The 17,256-nt window shown below is 31.8% G+C and overlaps 1 pseudogene; it reads right to left on the reverse strand.

Moving 5' to 3' along the window:
• Nucleotides 1-1,874: 1,874 nt before the first annotated feature.
• LOC149541608 (putative E3 ubiquitin-protein ligase ARI8) lies at nt 1,875-10,503 on the reverse strand (annotated as a pseudogene).
• Between the last annotated feature and the right edge of the window lie 6,753 nt (nt 10,504-17,256).

The raw sequence follows: 17,256 nt of genomic DNA on the forward strand, positions 1-17,256 counted from the left end.
ATTTAACCTCATTATGTTTAAATTTTTATTATTATTCTTTGTTGTATTTTTTGGGTGATTGTATTCTAATTTTTGCTTCAAGGTTTTAGATCACACTATTATCTACAAAAAATATTACTTTGTAACATTAAAACAATTGGATATATTGAATCATATATTTAGATAAATATATATTTTTAAAAAATATTTTAATCATTAAAGTAGATTATTATTAAATGTAAATACATGTACGAAGTAAATTTAAATTATTGTAATAAAAAAATTCAAAAAAAGGTTCAATATTGTCCAATAGATAAAATATTATTATATCGGATTAGAGAGGGGATCTTTTATCATTATAGGCATATGTCAGAGGGAGAGTAAAGAGAGAGATAGGGAGAGACATGAGGAATAAATAGAGCTTAAGTAAGGAGGAATATATGATGAGATGAGGGAGAGAGTAAAGTTAAATGAGAGAGAGAGAGAGAGAGAGAGAGAGAGAGAGAGAGAGAGAGAGAGAGAGAGAGAGGAATACAAATATATGGTGGGAAGAGTGGGAGAAGGGAGAGATGACGCAGAGACATAAGAGGAGAGGGAGAGAGAGGAGATGAATCTCTAGGATGATAATTAGGGATTAGAGTAATCAAATAGAGATTTATTTGGAGAGGGATATGATTTTTTTTTTTGTGTGCATAATATAGAGAGTGTAATTTTGTCATTATAGGGGTATGTTTGAGGGAGAGTAAAGTAAGATGTAGGGAGAGACATGAGTAAGAAATAGAGGTTAAGAAAGGAGGAGTAGATGATAATATAAGGGAGGGGATACAGTTAAACTGAATAATTAGAGGAACACATGTGTGTGTGTGTGTGTGTGTGTGTGTGTGTGTGTGTGTGTGTGTGAGAGAGAGAGAGAGAGAGAGAGAGAGAGACAGAGAGAGAGAGAGAGAGTTGGGATGAAGAAACATTGATATTTTTTAGTATTAAACTAAACAACTACAACCCCAAACCTACAGTAAATTAAACCTATTTGTCAAATTCAAAAATTTGTCTTTTACATAATAGAATTATACAAGTTCATATTATAAAATTTATGTAGTAATATAATATTATATAAAAAATATTAGAATCCTATTCTTTTAACATCCCCTCAGGATGCTACTAGCTATATACGTATTATATATTTATGTAATATATAGAGAAAGTTGAGATATATGGAAGCTTTCATTTACACAAAACAAATACTCATATTAAAAAATTAAAGCCTTTCTCTATATATATTATATAAATATATAATATGTATATAGCTAGTTATAATTTTAGCCAAATAATAACAAACCCTACAATTCTATAAATCTATGTCATGTCCACTACTTCAATTTCAGATATGTTAACAAATAATGATAAAAATTAATTAATAGACAAAAATAAGTTGTATAAACATTTATATATTTAGAGATGAATTTGAATCGATATGGCTATAACCTTGTAAAATTGACCTCCCAGCATTCCATTACAACTCTCCTTCAAATGTCACCTAATAATTTGGTATGGTAATCACATTTTTATTGTTTCCATAAAAAATATACAATTTTGCAGAGATTGAGGCTTCCAGCCAAAAGAAAATCTACAGTCTGATCCTTGAATAGATCTTATAGCTACAGAGCTAGATCCATGCACAACAGAGCTTCCATTGGCATCACCAGTAGCATATTTTCCTATATAATGACTATAAGAACCAGGTGTAGCAGCACCAGTAGCCTCTCTTCGCTTGCTAAAAGATCCTGCACCCAATAACTTTCCATTTTGGCCCACTAATATTAATACACAGGCTTGTTGGGTAATTTGATAGGAAGATTTCATATTTAGATATATTGTTCATTACAACTAGACGTAATTTACAGCATTATTTCAGTCTTGTCTTGTTTCGCTTCATTTTCTAGACCGTTGACAAGCATGTGAAAATAGTGGGCAGTGAGATTTGTGAGCCCAACGACCCTGACAGGAAATTCATTGAATTCTTCTGGTGTATTTTGGCTTTCAATAAAACCCTGCAATTTCCTCTCAACACACTGATGAAGTTGTTCCAGTTGAGATTGTGCATAAGCTTGGGTATGCTCCAAAATTCCTCGTAGCCACTTTTATTTTCAGCGAGATAATACCCATAACATATGTCCACTTCAACACCGTTGTGCATTCAACAATTTCTACCCATGCATCTCTCACAAATTTAACTTGTGATTCAGGTAACCAATGTTTGTTAAGCCAACTCTTTGATCTGAACGTTCTAAGCATGCTTGAGATCTGACACTGCTTTTTCCTGAGATTTTTCATGGGCTGCCCATTGCTCATAATAGAAACTGTATCTGTCCAAGGATTTTCTAATGGCCTCCCTTTGTTTCTTCTTTATTCTCTCTTGTTCATTATCTTCAAATCTGTTGCAGGTGCAAAATTTAGGATGTCCTTGCCATTCCCCAAGACATATCCAGCAGAATTCAAATTTGCATGGTTCCACACATGTCATCTGTAGGCAACCTCCATTCTTCTCAATTGCACACCCACATTTGGGGCACGACTTTGTATATGCAATCTTCCAATTCTCTGTTTCTGCATTGTCTCTATTCTTCAACATCCATTTTCTAGCCGCATCACAATCTACAGGGTGATGCATCTCCTCTAAGAAATTCCAACAAAAATGATGAGAACATTTGCAGGTCATATCATTGCATTCTGTGATTCTGCTCTCCACTTCCACAACATACATGCATTCAGGAGAAGGGCACCATTTGACAAGTTCTAGATATATCTACGGCTTTTCTATTCCATCAGATTTCATTGGCAATATATTCCAGCTATCCATGACCCTTATCTGAGGTCATTCCTAACTCTGGTTTGGTACTTCGGTCTATTAGCCATGGCTTCTAGTCACAGATCAACATTGGAACTAAATCAGACAACATTACAGACAACCCTGTTCCAACTTTCCAAGCTCTGACCAAACCTGTTGTTATTTGTTTCCAAAAAAATTCCCATTTGTTGAAGAAAATAAACTTCATCATCTTTTGCAAGGCGAATTCCCATTATAGTTTAAGCATTTTCAAATTCATCATACAGTCCAGGAACTAAAATTTTAGTAGTTTTCAAGATCTACAACCCAGGTTTTTTTTTATAGCCAGTCAAGCCCTCTTTGTGCTTCATAGCATACACGGGCTGGAAGATGTTGGCAACCTCTATTAAATTTGACCTTTTTTGGGAGTTTCTATAGTCGTAGGAGAGCAAAAATTACAGACACACAAACTCATTTTTCAGATTGGTTGACTAAACATTTTATATGCATTGCTTCCATCTTCATATTCTGTATAATTTTTTCTATCCTTTGCATTTGCAAAAATACTCACTATTGCAGCTCCTTGAGTCATTGTACTCGTCATCTTCTTGGAAATACAACTAATGCAGTAGTTCCCAGCTTTATGTGGAATTCATAGCAAGGTAAATGAAAGATAAGCTTCCTTGAATAACATGTCTTTCTCTTGTTCCTTTCTATATAGTTTATGATAAAATATAGAAAATATTAATAGTTTATTAAAATTTATGAATTTAATGATGTAAATTTTGTCTCTATAATTTTATATTTACAACTAGATTCTATCTTATGTAGAGAATTTTTCCTTTTTCTTTTCTTTAATTTAGTATTTTATTATAAAAAAATTGTCAATACACTTAATTTGCAAATTATTTTAAATGTAAAAATTTCTCAGTTTTAAATTTCTCAAGATCAATTTTATGTATAATGATATAAAAATTGAATTAAAAGACAAGAAAATCAACATAATTTATAATAATATTAACTTATTTCTAAAATTAAATATTAAATGTATGTACAATTATATATATTTAATAATAAACAAAATATGTATAAAATATATTTTAATACATAAATTAATGAATGCTTGAAATGTATGACGGTCATATGCATGTCTTTTTGTTTAAATCATATATCCCTACCATAATCATGATAATCAAATTTTACATGGACAAAGTTTATAGAGGCACCCTAATTTTAATAAAAAATAACTTCATATATCTATATTTGATAAGAATATTTTTATGTATAATAACTTTTACTTAAAAATGTATGTATTATTTAAAATAATTTTTTAAACATTAAGACATTAATTAAAATATTCTACTATTTAAACATGCATGATTTAGTTAAAACATTTTTTACTATTCAAATTTTTAAGAACTTAGGAATAAATTATATAAAATTTAAAAAAAAAATTGCTTCAAATTATTTCTACTATAAAATTATTTTATTTTCATTCTAAATTATTTTTGCTTAAAATTATCAAAAGTGGGAAACTCTTGAAAAAAGATAATAAAACTAAAATGTTTATACTAATAAATATTGAAATGTTGTATCAAAATCTTTCTTTATTTAGATCAATAATTGAATAAAATATTTATTTGGATTCACATTACCATAAATTTACAACCTATAAGCTTTCTAATTTAATTTATATTCAAATAGAATTTTCGAAGCATGAGATTAGTACTTATTTTTACTATTTATTTTTAAATAATTTTTTTAATTCTTATCTAGAATAGAGTTATTAGAATAAAATCTTTTAAAATTTAACATGTTAAAGCTATATTTAATACAAGATGACCAGTAATTATCTTATCTGTTTTAAATCAAATTTTATGTGTACTTATTGCATAGAGTACTCAAGAGTTAACCTTATAAATTCTAATTTTTTTTTTAATCTATATTGAAGTTAAATGCATTTAAACATCATTAAAATGATTGTTTTGATTTAGTATTGTCTTCCTTTTTTTTTTTTTTGATGAAGAGTGTCCTTTTGTATTAATAAAATATACTCAGATTACAATTCACAAAAAAAGGGTCGGAGGATATAAGATCACCCCGCGAATGAGTTCACACAGCCAAAGCCGGACTAAAAACATGGCCATAGTCGGAAACATAAACTATTCATAAAAAAAAACAATATAAAGCAACCTCAGGCTGCCAAAACAGTGCTAGCCGAGGGTGGTGGATCATCTTTGTCTTGAAAACCTCAATCATCTTTAGGATTGAGGGGTGGGCTGGGAATAGTCCAGCCATCATCAACAGTAGTAGTAACAGTGGCAGCCTCTACATCTTTAACCTCTGGTCATGAAGGAGAGATCGCCAGGTCCAGGCAAGGCCACTTCCCAAAATGCGCATGATGAGTACTAAGAGGAGGAGCTGGGGACCAACCAGAACCACCACCGGGCGGGGAAGCTGAGCGGCGCCTCCATCCACCATCACCACCACTGGAAGAATGGTGGTGGGAAGCCTGAGTAGCAGTTGGAGGAGTTGCATTGAGGACGACGGCCACAAGGTGTCGAGGTCTCCGTTGAGGCATCAAGAGGAACTCTGGCAACAATGAATGGAGCATTGCCTTAGTGATTCAACAACTCTTGTAGGTGAGCTACCTTGAGTGCAACTTTGTTAGCTTGCACCTGAATCTACATAATTACATTATTACAAATGCATGCCTTAGTGTACATAGCAATGTTAACATCCAAAAAATTGTGTGTGAAAAGAACAACATTCTTATCTTTTCACAGAGAAAACATAATCTCCAGCCTGAAGGTATGCCAAATATGGGTGAACTTTTGAGGAAAAATGGGAGAGTCAACCAGTAAAATCATGTGCCAAGAAAAAGACTCAGGTTTGAATGACTTAAAAAAATCATGAATCCAGTGCCAATAATTCGGAGCACACTTACAAAACCAAAAAATATGCAAGAAAGACTCTGGTTGTCCACAAAAGGGGCATCTAGGATTAGGAACCCCAATGTGTTTGAGCCAAGGCCCCAGGGGAAGACCTTGGAAGGCCAGGCATCAAGAAAAATGCACAATCTTGGGTTCAGTTATAGCATTCCATATGGTATCAAAGCGTTTTCTCCATTGAGAAAGAGAAGATTGCAAATGTCATCTGTGGTTTAGCGTATCCACCATCAGAAGATGAGGCAAAAGCCATCTATAGCCCAAACTTGGCTTGTAATTAGAAAAAGGAGTGGCAGGATACCACTTCCAATCAAGCCACCAAGGGTGAACAGACTGAATCCCCACTTTATGAACTAAGTGAATAGGGATGGAAGAAAGTAGAAGGTCAAAAGTTTGTCGGTCTAAATAGATAAGGCGGTACTGTACTTGCATATCTTCCCAGGTCTTGAAACTCATGGTGACCCTTGAAAAGAGGCCCTTAGGAGTTCTGATGCCACGTTCAAAAAAATGCAGAGCATTGGCCCCTTGAGTCTTGGCGAGGGGAGTACCTTGAATGGAAAATAGGGGAGACCACCATATGTTCTACTAATTCAAGGAGAGGCCATTGCGAAATTCATCTCCACCCCATCGAAGCTAGGGCTTAATAGCCTCCTAGGCTTTCCAGATGCTCTTGATGACAAATGAACCCTAAATGATGATGGACTCATGCATGATGAGAAGGGTTTGGAAACCAATCCCCTTCCAAGCAAGCCTATTGATAGGAAAGCTAGAAGAAATGCAGTGCCGAACTAGAATCTTCCAAGCTTCATCTCTTGAAATAGCCTTAATAATCTATTTTGCACAAAGAGCAAGGCCTTGTTCCTAAGTGGAAACCAGGCCAAGACCACCAAACTATTTTGTGAGACAACAAAAATCCCAGGCAACTCTGTGGAATCCATGGTGATTAGAACCAGAGGCCCAAAGAAAATCCCTGAGCAATCTTTCCAGCTTCATGTAAGAAGCTTTGGAGCCCAGCAGGAGGAGTAATACACATGAGTGGCTGCCAAAATCTTTGAGCAAATCTAGAATTTTCCAGTGAGGGAGAGCAACTTTGTGATCCAGTAGTCAAGATTTTTGCTAATCTTGGCCAGCACAACATTCCAAAGTTCCATAGGCAATGCCTAGAAAGCAAAAGGAATGCCAAGAAAGTGGAAGATTTCCCCATGAGCAACCCATTTCCACTCAAACTAGCTGAGCCAAGGTGGAGCTGGCAAAAATGACTGACGGAAGCATAGCATTTTATGCCATTGAATGGAAGAACTAGAGGCTTGACAAAAGGTGTCTAGGCAACTTAAAGCATTATTGATGTTGTCTTCATCCTCTAAAAGACTAAGAAAAGAATCATCAGCAAAATGTCCATTGACTAATTGGGAGGATGATTTAGGCAAGGAAATGCCATGAACCAATCCTAAGGACACAGAATGTGCAAGTAAATAGCCAAAACCTTCTGCAGCAAGGACATAAAGCACAGGAGCTAGTGGACAACCTTGCTTGATGGAACAAAAAAGCCCAAAAGCCTCAAATTGCGAATTGTTGATGGTAATGCAAGCATTAGCATCACCAAAGAGCATCTCCATGGACTGAAGGAAATTGGGGCCAAAACCTAGAGCTCGGAGCATAGCCAATATGAAGGGCCATTCAATGCGATCATAGGCTTTAGCAAAATCTATCTTTAAAAAGATAGCCTTCTGATTGGACTTGTGAGTCCATTCCATTCCCTCCTAGACAACAATGATGTTATCAAGAATATATCTGGACTTGATGAATCCAATTTTCTTGAGCCGCACAATTAAGGGCAACATGTGGCTGATTTTGAGAGAGAGTGCCTTGGCAGTAATCTTATAAGACACATTCAGAAGGATAATGGGTCTCCAATTACATATGTCCTCTGGATCACCGACTTTAGGTATGAATTTGATATTTCCTTTGTTTATAATGGCTCCTAAGCTTTTAGAATGATAGGCTTCGAGATAAAGTTTGTGCAGATCAAGACCTATATGCTCCCAGAGGTGTTTGTAGAATTCAGAAGGAAACCCATCACACCTAGGGCACTTGTCATCTACCATGGAGTAGACCACCTCTTTAAGGTCTCAGAGGGAAAGAAGTTTCTCATAGAAAGCATGTTTCTCAACTGCTAGGTAGTTTGGAGTAACAAAAATACACTTTTTGAGAGCTTCCTCCTGAGCAACCGAATTTCTCTGCAAAGCAAACACATTCTCATAGTGATGAACAAATTCTTGCAAGATGGCAAGGAGACTAGATAGAACAACATTTCCTTGTTTGATCTTTTTAATCCCAACATTGGTATGATAGGCACGAAGAGCCTAAAAAAAATCCTTCAAGGCTTTGTCGCCAACCTCCAACTAGTGGAGATGAGCTTTGATTTGGGCTCCCCGAGCAACAAAATTATCAGCAATCTGTTTGTTATGGCAAAGCTTGACAAGCTGAATTTGTAAGTCCAAATCAAAGGGATTGAGGGTGAGGGCTTCAAAGGCTTTTTTGAGGGCAAGCATGTTGGCTTCACATGACCATTTTCTAAACATAGCCAATTGATGCCCATGAATGCATAGGAACCGGGCAGTTCTAGTAATGGCATCATTCCACCATTGAATCCATTCCTTTTGAGAATGCGGATGTGGCTCCAAATTCCAGACATGTAGGATGTGCGAGATGGTGGAAGCATGCATCAGCACTGACATGTTGAGGAAAAACTAAGACTTGGCCACCTTCGAGACAACAATTTGCCAAGAAATGACAAAATAAATGGGATAGTGGTTAGATAACGTCACATCTGGTAGGGGAATGATAGGTAGATCTCGATCCTTAGAAAAAGAGAAAAAAGATTGTGTAATGATCATAGCATGATCGAGGCATTTTAATATGTGATCAGAGCCAGCTCAAAAGTTGGACCAAGTGTGCCAAACCCCACTATCCTAGTGGTAGTTGGTATTGGTATAAAAAAGGCCCAATTTATTGTCCATGTAATACCAAGCTTGTCTTTCCCCAGCTATCTAGTGGAAAGGTAGAATGCTATCTTTGTTAGAGGCCACTTCAACCATATTAAAATCCCCACACATGACCCAAGTAGCTGGAGGAAAGTTGTTACCTAGTCAGGCCCACATCTGGGATCTTTCCAGAACATCATTGGAAGCATAAACATTAATGATTCCAAAAGAATGATTGTTAATGGAAAGAAAAATCCAAATAATTCTATGCGTGGGGTAAAAATCATGTAAAATAATAGCAAAATGAAGGCAAGGTGATAGGAGAGTAACTACACCACCTCGGCCAGCTTCATGCTGGGAAGAAAACATCATGCCATCCTGCCAAATTACACGACACGCCGAAGAAAGCATGAAACCAGAAATTTTAACTTCTTGTAGATAGAGAAAATCTAAATTACCAAGTCTATGACGAACATCTCAAACATAGTACTTTCTGGGGAGGTCTGTGAGACCTCGAACATTCCATGATAGGAAGTTCATGAGAACTCTTCCATATCATCTTCGTGCTCAAGAGAGGAGTAGTTATTTTGCAAGAAGGTAGAAACATGGTTGAAGTCAGATGAAAAACCCTCTAGACTTACAGCTTGACGTTTCACCTCTAGTATCTTCGCACGTCCAGGAGGACTACGAGAATACTACATCACTAGTGGTGCTATGGAAGAAGCAAAAAGAGGAGTACGCATCCCATCCTAGGTAGAAGCCCTGGCGGATGCCTTAATCTCCTGCGTGCCAGCAAGGTTTGAAACCTACAAAACTCTGAGAGCAGTTCTTTTGTTTTCCGCTTGCATCACTATGCTAGCTGGAGTTAATGCTCCTGGAGGGATAGGAGGAACTGTGATGACCACAACATAGGACTGCTTGGGGGGCAAGGGATTCAAGGGAGCCTTGCCCTTACGCCCAAAAGTAACCCATTCTTTTTTTTTCCCTTTGGCCTATTTAACAGGGGCCTCTTTAGGCGTGGGCTTGACCCTAGGTGTAGCCAGAGGGCATTCCTTGATCTTGTGTTTCGTGGATTGGCACCTATAACAGGTGTTGGGGAGGTTCAAGTAAAGCACCTTCTGAGAGAAGGTCTTAGTCCCAATCTAAATTTTAACAAAATCCTTAAGATCCTTGAAAAGATCCACCTCTACGCAAATGCATCGTTGCGGGCGGGCATTAAAAAATTTCTCAGGCTCCTTGGTGACAAATTTTCCAAGGGCTTTGGCAATGGACTCAATGAGAGGCCAACATGGCAAGGGTAAACTTGGGAACTCAACCCATACAGGAACCCTAAGCTTTTTATCATCTAAGACTGTGAAGTCTCGTGACCATGTTTGAAAAACAAGCAATGAAGAACGCACAGACCAAGGTTTATTGTTAAAGACCACGTCTACTTGTGACAGGTTAGTGAAGTGAAATAAAAAAAACCTTTGGTAAGCTTTTGCACAGTGTCAAGGCGGACTCCATGAGAAGTCCAGCTCTTGTTAGCTCATTCTCGGATCATAGCTTCAGGGGGAGTCCTACCCACAAAATAACCTATCAAGGTTTGCTATTCTAACCAATCACATGCAAGATCAAATTCTTGCAAAGGAAGGATAATGTTAGGATTACATCGTGAAAAACCTTCGGGATAAACTTGCACAGACGTTTGTTCTATGGATGCGTCATGGTAGACCGAAGCAGCAACGTGAACACTAGAAACAACTGGTTCACTGTTGGCCGGAGCCATTATATCCTAGCCGAAAAAACTCCCACAATAAATGTGGTGTGACAAGTGGAGCTTACAAAAGGAAAGTTCAGATGAAAAGCCGTACACAAAAGACTAAAAGTTCGCATGAAGCAAGAAATCCTAGCAGAGCGAAAAACTGATCAAAACTCTACCTTGTCTTCCTTTCATTAAATTAAACTATAATTTTTTAAAATTTGAACTTTGCAATATTTATTAAAAGCTAAAAATTGAAAGTAGTTCAATAATCTATAATTTAAAAAACTTTTTTTTTACAAATTAATTATTCTAATAACTATACTTTAAATTAATTAACATTTTTACATCTTACACAATATTTTAAAAATTTAGAACATGTTAATTAATTTAAAGTAATTTGTAGAAATTGAAATGAATAGCATTTGACCAAGAAAATAAAATTGAAAAGTAAGTAATAAAAATACAACCAAGCTAACACACAAGAAATGTTTGTTCATGGCTATTAAATATTAAAATATGCATTAAAGTAAGGATCCATTTAATGTTTTTACTAATCCATGTCAATTAAATTAAATGTATTTCATCACTGGTTTTGTTGAGAACCATAGCTTTTTATTTTTATTTGTTGTTGTGTGATAAACTACCATTAATTAATTAATTGCTGGATTTTTCTAGTAGTGAGCAACAAGCATTGCCTAACTTGTTCAATGATAGGTGTGTTATATGGGTCTCCACCATTGTGTCATTTTAACCATTTACTCAAATTCTACATTCTTCAGGCCTTGCAACACGCGACGACAATAGTACCATGTGTTTGTAATAAATGTAACTGCCCAGTTGTTGACAATTTAATAAATTCCTTCTTATCACTACACATTTTTCTTTAAAAAATTTGTATTTAAAAACAAAATTAACCCCCACCAAAAATGTCTTTAGCCAATCAGAAAAAGAATTCATATTTTGAAAAAATGATTTTAAAAATAAAACCTTTAAAATCTTAAAAGTGGGAAATTGGGGTTTTTATTAATTTCTCTATCCAAAAATTTGGTGAAAAATGTCAAATCAAAGAAACTTCTAGATCTGATAGATATTTTAAACAGTACATAAGTTATAATACTATCGATATTCATGCTTCTAAGAAAACAACAACCCATACTGAAAATGAAATCAATAGAGCATATAGTTTGTAACAACAACCTTAGCACAAACATCCAAAGCTTCCGCTATTTTAGCTTATGTTATTTCGTCCCATCAGAAAATGCACAAAAATACTTTAGGCTTTTACTGGGTGCACCATTTCTTCTTTATAGGTTCTCGTGGCTCATTTCTTTCGTTTTCTTTGGTGGAGATTTCTTCAATTTCATTTTTCTCTTTCCCATTTTTACATCTAATCACTCATTGAGACCTTCGAATATGCATTGATAGAGAGAAAACACAAGTATCTAAATCAATATTTTCTTGCCTAGTGACATGAAAGAAACATAATTTCTTATTATTATAGATTTAATAAAATTATAAAGCAGCACTGCAATTTAAAAAGGCAAGGAAAGTTTCCATTAAGAGGACCAACAAGCTAATGAGCATTTATGAGGTTAAGTAAAGAAGCTGCCATCTTGACTTTGTGTCCAAGAGATGTAGTGTCTATTTTTGTTCGCGGTGCATGTAGAAACCAAATCAATCTATATTTGATATTTGCTAAAAGGGTTATATTTTTTATACTATTTCAGATTTAATTAAAAATAATATAATTATTTAATATTTTTAGTAAATATGATGTATAAAATTACTATTAAACAAATTAAAGGTACTACTTTTAAATAAAAAAATTTTATAAATTAAATTTATTAAATATTTATATATTTACAAAATATTCAAAGCAAAGTATTACCTTTGATATATATTATATATAATTTAATTTTTTTCTTCACAATTAATAATTGCAATTTATGCAACGAATTAAATTATCTTGTTGTAATGTTATATATTTTAATCAATATATCTTAGAATGTAAATGGTATGGAATTTATTTTCTATTGTAAAATTGTTAAAATTAATTATTTCAATTCCTTGTTATAGGAAGTATAAATTTTACTTAATAACTCTTTTAGTAAGAACCAATGAGTAAAGGTTACCCATTCCACTAAAAGAATCTTTGGAAGTTTTATCCTTGGTGGATGACATAATCAAGGAACATGTTATCACCCTGATATTTTCTTTGACCAATAAGAAGAATGATACAATGATTCTTACTATTGAGAACTAGAAGTACCTACATTTTCCTAGTGTTGAATTATTTTCCCTTAGCCAAATTTTTTTACCGTTCCCTACTAGTGTAGAATAGTATTCTATTGACTATACAAAGATGTGGAAAATAACATATACTAAAAATAGGCTTTTACAACATATTTGTACATAAGAATTGTTGACGTAATAGATTTTTAAAATTCATATATACTAATCAAATTCATGACCACTAATTTTTCTCTAGCTTGGAATCCAAATTGTGGTTCAACAAAATAATGCTAAATTTTGACAAGCAATCAAAAAAATCAAATTTTTATGACAAATATGACAAACTTATGCAAGTGATCTGTAAATTGTTGTAAGAACCATAAGACAAAAGTAAAACTAAATTTACCTTTTTCTATCAAAATTATGAGTTTAATCTATCTATTTGACTCTAAATGATGATTATATTTTATAGGAAAATATTAATTTTCATTTTGATTATCTTTTAGATTATAATTTAATAGCTTAGTACAATTATTTAATCTAACTATTATTGTAATATTGTAAAAAAAGATCTTATTAAATAAATTTATATAATATATACCAAAATCAATAACATTATTTATATGTGTTATGTTTAAAAGAAAAAATATTATTGCTAAATTTTTACTATTTTTTTAATTGCTAATAATTTACCTAATATAAAATAATATGAATTAATATAACTAAAAAAACTAAACATATAAATATTATACAATTTAATTTATATATATATATATATATATAATTTAACTAAATTCAAAAGTTATTTTTAAAATTATAAGCATAAAAAGTTTCAATTTTTTTTTTTTTCAAAAACTAGACTTTATTATTATATTTTCTTAATAAGCTATACAACTATCATATAACGATATATTTAAGTTATATAATATAAAAAGAATTTCAAAAACATAATAAAATTTTCATATGACTTGCTCTTTAAATGTTTCTCAAATAAATAAAAACATTAAAAAAAAAATTAAACTTTAAACTTTTTAATAGTAGTTTTTTCAACAAAAATATTGTCGTTAAAACAATTGTGAAAGTTCTATGCGCTTAAATTTATTCTATTGTCTTTTAAAATCAATTAAAAGGGCATTGATACCACAACCAAAACAAATCTGCACTTGTGTAGTCGCATCCATTGTCATGAGCATAAGTTGGTTCTTAAAAAGATCTTCCTATTTATAGGCCGGGAACTAATGTTTTCAATAGACCTCCACAATTTAATGAGGAAAAAAAATGAGTTGACAACATCACATTTAATACTTTCCATTCACACTCCTAGCTGTCCCAATCCTTCACCATGTATGTTTGGCATTGTACAATTTCATTAATGGTGGAGCAGTTGATATGAGAGGAGCCATCTATTAACATACACATTTAGTGTACCATAAAAAATATTTGTTGACCAGTTGTGTAAACTCAAGTTGTTGAAAACATTTGTTAAATGATTGTGTTGTGCTATCTGTAGTCATTAACAACAAGGTGACAATAATTGCTCTATTTTCTTTCTTGTATAGAGCAGTAGTAGTATTAGACAATATTAACTATTAGTTTTTAAATTTGTTTCATAATTGCAAGCGGTCCCATGTATTAATTATGTGTTTAATGTTGCTCTTCACTTTTAATAATCAAATTAAGACATCATATATTTAATTTTGGAAAAGTTTAATTTTTTGTAAGAATAAATATTAAGACAATGAAGTCTAATATATTTCAATGTTTCTCCATTAATAAAAAGAGAATGAAATCTAAAAATATGCATTAACTTTATTAAATATATTCTTATTGTGGCGATTAAAAAAATAGTTTTGAATTTAGATCAATATTTTTAAAATTAAAATTATACTAATATACATTTTTATTTTAGGGGAAAATTTTTATGCTTTTCTTTTAATTAAGTGAAATATAAAAATTAACATATCAATATCAAAATATTATTATATTTATAATCTTAAACTAATATATTGCTATGTTATTATTTTTGAAAGCTTAGACTAATTTAAAACATGGCTCACCGACGGAAGTATCAAGTATTAAGGAAATGACATTTGTTATTGGGACAGGTTGTCTCCACCTTTAGCTCATCAATTGATACAAAAGGTTTTCTATTTTATTTAAGTTGTGAATATTTTTATTTTAAGAAAATTTATATTTCTCTACTATGTGAAAATTATGTCTAAGTGATTTAAACTAGATTTTCTAATCATACAAAGACTTAATATATAAGTGTTGATCATATGATTAACAATATTTTTATAAACCTAATTTTAATATATTTATAAATTCATAAAAAATAACTTAATATTCATACATAACTATAATCAAATGTATTTTATAATACAAAACTGTTAATCTTTTAAAACAAATTCTAAAACAAATATATAAAATATCTAGAACTAATATTAAAATATTAATATTACATGATTTATATTTATACACATCTATATAAAGTTTAGGAACATAAAATAATATTTATAGATAATAAAACTAAAATGTTTATACTAATAAATATTGAAACGTTGTATCAAAATCTTTCTTTATTTGGATCAATAACTAAATAAAATATTAATCTTGGATTCACATTATCTATCATAAATTTACAACCTATAAGCTTTCTAATTTTATTTATATTCAAATAGAATTTTTGAAGATGAGATTTGTAATTATTTTTACTATTTATTTTTAAATAATAATTTTTTAAATTCTTATCTAGGATAGAGTTATTAGAATAAAATATTTTAAAATTTATCATGTTTAAGCTATATTTAATATAAGATGACTAGTAATTATGTGTTTTAAATTTATCAAATTTTATGTGTACTTATTTCATAGAATACTCAAGAGTTAACCTTATAAATTCTAATATTTTTTAAACCTATATTGAAGTTAAACATCATTAAAATGATTGTTTTGGTTTAGTATTGTCTTTCTTTCATTAAACTAAACTATAATTTTTTAAAATTTGAACTTTACAATGTTTATCAAAAGCTAAAAATTGAAAGTAGTTCAACAATCTATAATTTGATAAACTTTTATCATATTATTACTCACAAATTAATTATTCTAATAACAATACTTTAAACTAATTAACATTTTTAGATTTTGCACAACATTTTAAAAATTTAGAACATGTTAATTAATTTAAAGTAATTTGTAGAAATTGAAATGAGTAACATTTGACCAAGAAAATAAAATTGAAAATTAATTAATAAAAATACAACCAAGCTAACACACATGGCCATTTAATATTAAAACATGCATGCAAGTAAGGAACCATTTAATGTTTTTACTAATCCATGTCAATTAAATTAAATTTATTTCATCATTGGTTTTTTTGACAACCATATAGAATCATAGCTTTTTATTTTTATTTGCTGCTATGTCATAGACTACCATTAATTAATTAATTGTTGGATTTTTCTAGTAGCAAGCAGTGAGCATTGCCCGACTTGTTCAATGACAAGTCTGTTACATGGGGCTCCACCACTGTGTCATTTTAACCATTTACTCAAATTCTAACATTAATTGGACCTTGCAACATGCGACGATAGTAGTACCATGTGTTTGTAATAAATGCAACTACCACAGTGTAATAAATTCCTTTTTATCATTGCACATTTTTCTTCAAAATTTTTGTATATAAAAAAAAAATTAACTCCAACCAAAAATGCCTTTAGCCAATCAAAAAAAGAATTCATATCTTTAAAAAATGATTTTGAAAATAAAACCTTTGAAATCTTAAAAGTGTGAAATTTATTTGCCATGCTAGTTAATCAAGAGAGGGGCTACTCCCCATTTAGCTGGAGGTTTAATTATTTTGCTAAATCAAAAAATGGAAAAATTAAAACAATAAAGTAAGAATGCTTTTCGCCGACTCCTCCAAAACTTCTTGGTTTTCATTCTCTCCTCGAAAGCTCCTCCCCTCAGAATAAAAGATACAACACAACCCACCTCTATGTCTAGTGTATTCTTGGGACTAGGATCTATCTATGCCCTCATTCGTTATAAGTGGTTTCCCTTTTCTGTATCAGGCACAGTTCAATTACTTTTCCCAATTCATTTGAAGACTCTTCTTAAAGCAATTGTGAGTTTTTAATAAATTAAAACTTATCTAATCTCACGTCCATCTGACCATTTGGTGTTCTTATTGGCTGGAGCCAATTGTGCTGTGGATATTTTCAATATAGAAAGTAACACTCCCCCCCCCCCCCCCAAAAAAAGAAGAAGAAGAAGAAGCTAAATAGATAACTATGCATTTATTGCATGGTCAATAGACCAACTGATATGAAATAATTATTTTTTCATTATTAATTAAATGTTTCTTTTAACACCTGACATACACTGAAGAATATTGTACTTTAGATATTTACAACTTTAGCCTACAATATGTCACTACTGAAAATGAGTCTTTCAATTTACATCCATTTTTTCACACCTGTTCTCTTATTATTATTATCGAGATTTTATAAAATTATAATGCAACACTGCAATTTAAAAAGACAA

Source organism: Cupressus sempervirens, chromosome 8 (genome assembly GCF_028749045.1).
Source record: "Cupressus sempervirens isolate cs-2001-9-10 chromosome 8, ASM2874904v1, whole genome shotgun sequence".
Taxonomy (NCBI): Eukaryota; Viridiplantae; Streptophyta; class Pinopsida; order Cupressales; family Cupressaceae; genus Cupressus; species Cupressus sempervirens.